Source organism: Tenrec ecaudatus, chromosome 2 (genome assembly GCF_050624435.1).
Source record: "Tenrec ecaudatus isolate mTenEca1 chromosome 2, mTenEca1.hap1, whole genome shotgun sequence".
NCBI classification, from domain to species: Eukaryota; Metazoa; Chordata; class Mammalia; order Afrosoricida; family Tenrecidae; genus Tenrec; species Tenrec ecaudatus.
The window spans coordinates 294,880,610-294,886,693 of NC_134531.1; the positions used below are offsets into that span (position 1 = coordinate 294,880,610).

Consider the following 6,084-nt stretch of genomic DNA (forward strand, 5'->3'; position numbering starts at 1 on the left):
GCCAGGTGGTCCTCTGGCATTGGATTTTGTTTCTCTTTTCTTGTTGAAACTGTGGAAGCAGCTTGCAGATTTTTGGTCGATCTGCTGGAAATTGGTGCAATTTCCCCGGGGATTCAGAGCCCTGGGCTCTCTCTTTTGGGAAGTTGGTGTTTCAGCTGGTTGCCTTTAGCCAATTGTCTCACGGGGTTGTGTTTCACCTTTGTCCTGCTGGGGATTCCCTCTCGCCTTGGCCTATGGTTTGTTAGGGGCTGTTCGCAGCTGTGCACACTGCGGTCTGATAGAAAGTGTTGTTTCCAGTGCAGGGGAGCATATTTAGGGGATGGGTTGGAGGTTGGGTGATCTGTTTCTGGCTAGGGGCACTTCCCTCAGGTAGGCAGGTGTGAGAGGGGCGCGCAACTGGCGTGCAGATGCACCGCTTGGAGCCCAAAAGGTGGGACAGAGTGAGCAGGGAGAAGGGCGAATTCAGTGAGCAAGCCTCAATGGCTTGAGTTCCTATGCCGCAGCTGCAGAAAGTTCTGTTAGACTTGGGTCCTCTGACTGGCAGGCCTGAAGTGGTGTGGCAGGATGGGAATCTCTGTGTGCTTGTGTGTCCATGCGCATGCACAGGCGTGTGTGTGTATAGGGGGGGGCGGTAGGGGGTAGTCCCAGGGAGGGGGCTGGCTGGAGGATCTACAAGGAGCGCAGTGACGGGGCGGACACCTCTGGGCTGAGACCTCTGAGCATGTGGCCGGCCTGATTGGCGGATCTTGCGGAGCACTAAGGCAGCAGCCTCTCTTTCCACCTGGCTGTGGCTCCTGGGAGAATGGGGGAGGGTCTGGCCTGCTGGACCACAAAGGGTGCCCGGGTGGGGCCCGGATCTCCTGGGGGTGGGAGTTATGCCGGCTGGAGCACACGCGGACCCCAGACACCCTGAGGCGGGGTGGGGTTACTGACTGGTGGTTTTGCGCGGAGCGCCAAGGCTGGTGAAGCCTCCCCCGTGCACCTGGCTGCCCTGTGGCACAAGTCCCAGCAGAGCGGGCGCTCAGAGCGCCGCACCAGAGACCACGGGTGTTCGCACAGAGCCCTGGCGATCAGGTGGGGGTCCACCTCTGGGTCAGAGAGATGCTCTCAGTGGTCTTGGGAATCGAACAGACAGATTTGATACCCCTATTCTGCCCCCAACTCTCCCCACTCACCGATCTCCTCGGAGCTCTGGGAGAGCTACCTATCTAGTGGCCATCTTACTGGAGTCTCTTTTCTCCTTTTTTCTTCTACTCTTCCTTCCCTGACTGGTGCTCTTCTCTGGGCTTCAGAGAACAATCTTCGGTGATTGGTTCTCTGTCCTTCCTACAATGGCTGTGTTTAACCTGAAGTTTTCTTATTGTGCATTTTGAATTCTACTATTATAAGAGCAAAGCCAGTGACAAGAGAGTTAATTTACAGAGTCCATGGGAAATACATACCATCCACATGATAATTAAACAGCATATTCTTATTTATTTAATATCACTCAAGGTTTCCTAGCTATCTGATCTAGGGTAAGTGGGTGTGTTAGTCTGGGTTGACTAGTGAAGCAAATTCATAGACACTCCTATGTGTATAAGAAAGAACATTATATAATGAGTAATTGTATGTAAAGAAAACATGTCAGTCCAGTCCAGATCATGTCTATAGGTCCGATATTAGCCCATATGTCTTCTACCAGTCTATAAATTCCTCTTTAGACTCATGCACCACAAGCAATGATGCCGAATGCAGGAAGATCACAGGCCAGTGGGTGGAAAGTCTTGTGGATCCAGTGGTGGTGGAAGCAACTCATCTCAGCACTGGTGTGGGTCTCCATGAGACTCCTCTGGCTCCAGGACTCTGGCTCCCTCAGTGTAGCTCCATGTGGCTTGTCAGCACGAAGGTCTCACAGGGAGTGAGTGCATCTGACCTCCAGTGAGCTATTTATCCCCGCTGAGCCTCCAAATGGGATCATCCACCTGCAACCTGTTTGACAGGCTGAACTCCACCGCTTCACTCTTAATAGTCTCAAGTTGACACCCGATTATGTAACTATCACAGTGGGCGTTTTATTTTTTTTAAAAAAGGCTGCCATAGCATGCATTTTAAAAACTTTATTCTGAGTGAAATAAACTCATCCCCAAAGGAAATATACTGTATGAAAAAAAATCTCTCTTATATGAAATAAGCAAACATGGAAACTGAAACTATAGAAACTTTCCTGGTTAACAGGCCAGAGGGGAAGGGGACAGAGGTTTTCCTGAGAGGCCACTGAGTGTATGTTAATGGTGGTGCAACAGTTTGGAAAAGGACAGTGAGAATTATCACACAGCTTGAAACATATCATCGGCTACTGAAACATACATGCAGACATCCTTGAATTGGCATATGTTTCACTGGGTATATTTTACCACAATTGTACCACCAGAAGAGGATGATGACAACATCAGTGCGTGCTGGGAAAATCCAGATAGAGATCCATATGAATGAACGCAGCCTTCTGTTTGCTGGGGGTGGGGGGTGGGGGGGGGGCAGACAGATTCGGTAAGCCCTCTCTGAGCTGCATCTTGACATCATGATTGGACATTGTTTTGTTAAAGGGGGCGTTGTAAGGATTAGAAATAATTCTTAAATTCTCAGGTTGTTTGGGGAATTAAATAAGCTTACCCATGTCGAGTAATTAGCAAAGTGGCTGGCACTCAACAAAATCTCTGGACATATATCCTTATCAATATTATTAATGAAAATTCCAGTGTCTAGGGGGAAAAATAACAACTAAGTATGGGAAGAAAAACAAAGAAAAGGTCCAACAAGGACAGAGGAGAAGGCGTGGAGTAGAGTCGTGGAGCTGCCTGTGGAAGCACTTAGAGTTAAGGCCTGGCTGTCGTGACACTGGGCACTGGGCGGTGGAAGAAAGATGAGGATGCCTGTGGTAAGAAGAAGCTGCCATGGAGGAAGATGACAGAGAGCTGTGTGCAGAGGCTCCGAGGCAGCCCAGTGTCACATAATAGCTTTTTATTATCATAAAAGCATACAAACAAGGAAGCAGAGAATTATTCATTGTTTTAAAGTCACTTATTCAATAACATTCATCTTTTTGTCTGATTATAAAAGCCTACGTGTTCATATTGAAAATTGGCATAAATGAAAAAACTAAAATCTACAAGAGATAAAATTAAAATAATCTAGAATGCAGGTAGGACCATTTATCATTTCGGGTAATTCTTGAAAGTCTTTTCTATATATATTTATTTCCTTTTTCATACATATATGTGATTATGTTACAAAAATGGTATACCTAATCATTTTGTATATTGTGAACATTGTCCTGTGTTATTCAATACTCAAGAGTATTTTTCTTAAAAATATACTAAGAGGTCAGACCCGGGGCGCCTGCATGGCTGGAGTGCCTGCGGGCCATCCTTCATCTGGCGCTCTGAAACACGACAGGGATCAGTTTTCTATGAAAATAAGAAAGTGTGTAGGCAGGCCAGGGTCCCTGTTCTGCTTCCGCGGATGCAAGAAGGCAGACAGCGAGGAACTGAAGACCAGACAGCTGAAAGGGGGTGGCTGCTAGCTGCTGGTCCAGAGCAGGCCGGAGAACCACGGGCAGGCCGGAGTGCTAAGTAGAGCCTTTGCCATCTCTTGGCTGTGGATACCGAGCTGAGTCAGTTTCAGAGGACATCCTCAGCGGATGGCAGCAAGATGATCAAAAGGCCCGCCCTCCTCGCATCCCCTTCCATCCAGAATAGCAGCCCTGCAGGTAGCGGAAGAGAGTGGAAGGGGTGGTAGATGAGAGCTGATAGCATGGAGGCTGTATAACCCCATGCAAGGGCAGTGAGCAATAGAACTATATGTGAAAGGAGATCATGGATGGTGTACGACGTGGCATTAATTAATTCATTCAAGGTTCTTAGGGGGTTGGGTGGGGGAGGGAGGGGCATAAAGGCAAGCTGATACCAAGGAGGGAAGAAAGAAGTGTTTTGAAACTGATTGTGGTAGCAATTCCACAGCACTGCTGGATGCGATTGAACTATGAAATGTTAGGACGCTGTAAGAGCTCCCTATAAAATGGATAAAAAATACGTATAAAAATCTCGCTTCTTCTTCGAGAAAACACCAAATGGCGGATGACGCCGGTGCAGCGGCAGGGCCTGGGGGCCCCAGGGGCCCGGGAGCCGCAGCTCGCGGCGGCTTCCGCGGAGGCTTCGGCAGCGGCTTGGGAGGACGGGGTCGCAGCCAGGGTAGGGGCCGTGAGGCCACGGAGCTCGCGGGGGCAAAGTCGAAGACAAGGAGTGGCTCCCTGTCACCAAGCTGGGTCGTCTGGTCAAGGACATGAAGATCAAGTCCCTGGAGGAGATCTATCTGTTCTCCCTGCCCATCAAGGAGTCTGAGATCATTGACTTCTTCCTGGGGATGGCTCTCAAGGACGAGGTCCTAAAGATCATGCCTGTGCAGAAGCAGACCCAAGCCGGCCAGCGCACCAGGTTCAAGGCCTTCGTTGCCATCGGGGACTACAATGGGCACGTTGGCCTGGGTGTCAAGTGCTCCAAGGAAGTCGCCACCGCCATCCGAGGGGCCATCATCTTGGCCAAGATGTCCATTGTCCCGGTGCGGCGAGGCTACTGGGGCAACAAGATTGGCAAGCCCCACACGGCCCCCTGCAAGGTGACCGGCCGCTGTGGGTCTGTGCTGGTGCGACTCATCCCTGCCCCCAGGGGCACTGGCATCGTCTCAGCCCCTGTGCCCAAGAAACTGCTGATGATGGCAGGTATTGATGACTGCTACACGTCGGCTAGGGGCTGCACAGCCACCCTGGGCAACTTTGCCAAAACCACCTTTGATGCCATCTCCAAGACCTACAGCTATCTGACCCCTGACCTCTGGAAAGAGACCGTGTTCACCAAGTCTCCCTACCAGGAATTCACTGACCATCTTGTGAAGACCCACACCAGAGTCTCCATGCAGAGGACCCAGGCTCCAGCTGTGGCTACCACATAGTCAATTTTATACAAAATGTAATAAAGTGAATTGAGCCTGCCAAAAAAAAAATCTCAACCATGTAAAAATGTACGGGAACTAAACTAACAGCCCCATGTACCCATTAATCAGACACAGCAACTATCAACTTCTGATCAATTTTCTCTCATTCATTCATCATCCACGTTTCCCATACTACCCCTTGGATTATAAAGCAAATCCCAGAACCTGTGGAATTTTATCTTTGAATATTTCAATTATGTGTGCATCTCTGAAAGACTTCACTGTTTGCTGTTCCGTGGTTGTCATAATCATTTTTTAAAAGACTGCTTTGAATCAGGATCGAGCTTTTGATGTTTGAAGTTAACTAAAACTCTCTGACTTAATAATAAATATCAATATGAACTCCGTGTTATCTAAAATGAAAGCACATTTTTTAAAGCTCTGCAAAAAATAAAGGCTAAGAAACAGGGATGGACACAGTAGCAGAGAACACCCCAGTGCCTAGACTGTAGAGTCTAAATGCAGTTTTCTGCTCCAAGAAAGTAGGATTTCTTGGCGATTCCAGGTCTGGGACAGGAAATGAACACAATGAACTTGGACCATCTGATACTAGAAAGCTAAAAAGGTGTGTGAGAAACGAGGGTCATGGCCAAAGGACTCGGGAAGGTGAGTAGGCACTAAGCCCACATGGAGCAATTTGGACATCAGTAAGACAATAACTTCAATGCATGGAAAGACATCAAATATGGATCCATCCATGTACTCTCAGTGTGGCCGCTCATTCTGAAGTACACCCTGGTCACTTTGAAAGCTGTGAGAGCAAGCTTATTCTTTTCATGACAACCAAAGGGAGAGCATCCTGCTTCCCTTTCACAAATTGTACCTTTAAAAAAAAAACGAATTAAAAACCAATTGCTAGGAAGTTGGTTCTGACTCCTGATGACCCTATCACCGCACTCCATGTAGTTTCCTTGGCCGTCACCTTTCTGGAAGGCAATCGCCAAGTCTTTCTTCCATGCTGCTGCCAACTGCCAACCTTTCAGGTCGAATCCAAACAGAAACCATTTGTACCACTCAGATTTCACATCGAGGTGGAGTTCTGTTTCTCTAAGTATT

The 6,084-nt window shown here is 48.4% G+C and overlaps 1 pseudogene; it reads left to right on the forward strand.

Moving 5' to 3' along the window:
• Nucleotides 1-4,108: 4,108 nt before the first annotated feature.
• Nucleotides 4,109-5,037, forward strand: LOC142441522 (small ribosomal subunit protein uS5 pseudogene; annotated as a pseudogene).
• The last annotated feature ends 1,047 nt before the right edge of the window (nucleotides 5,038-6,084 follow it).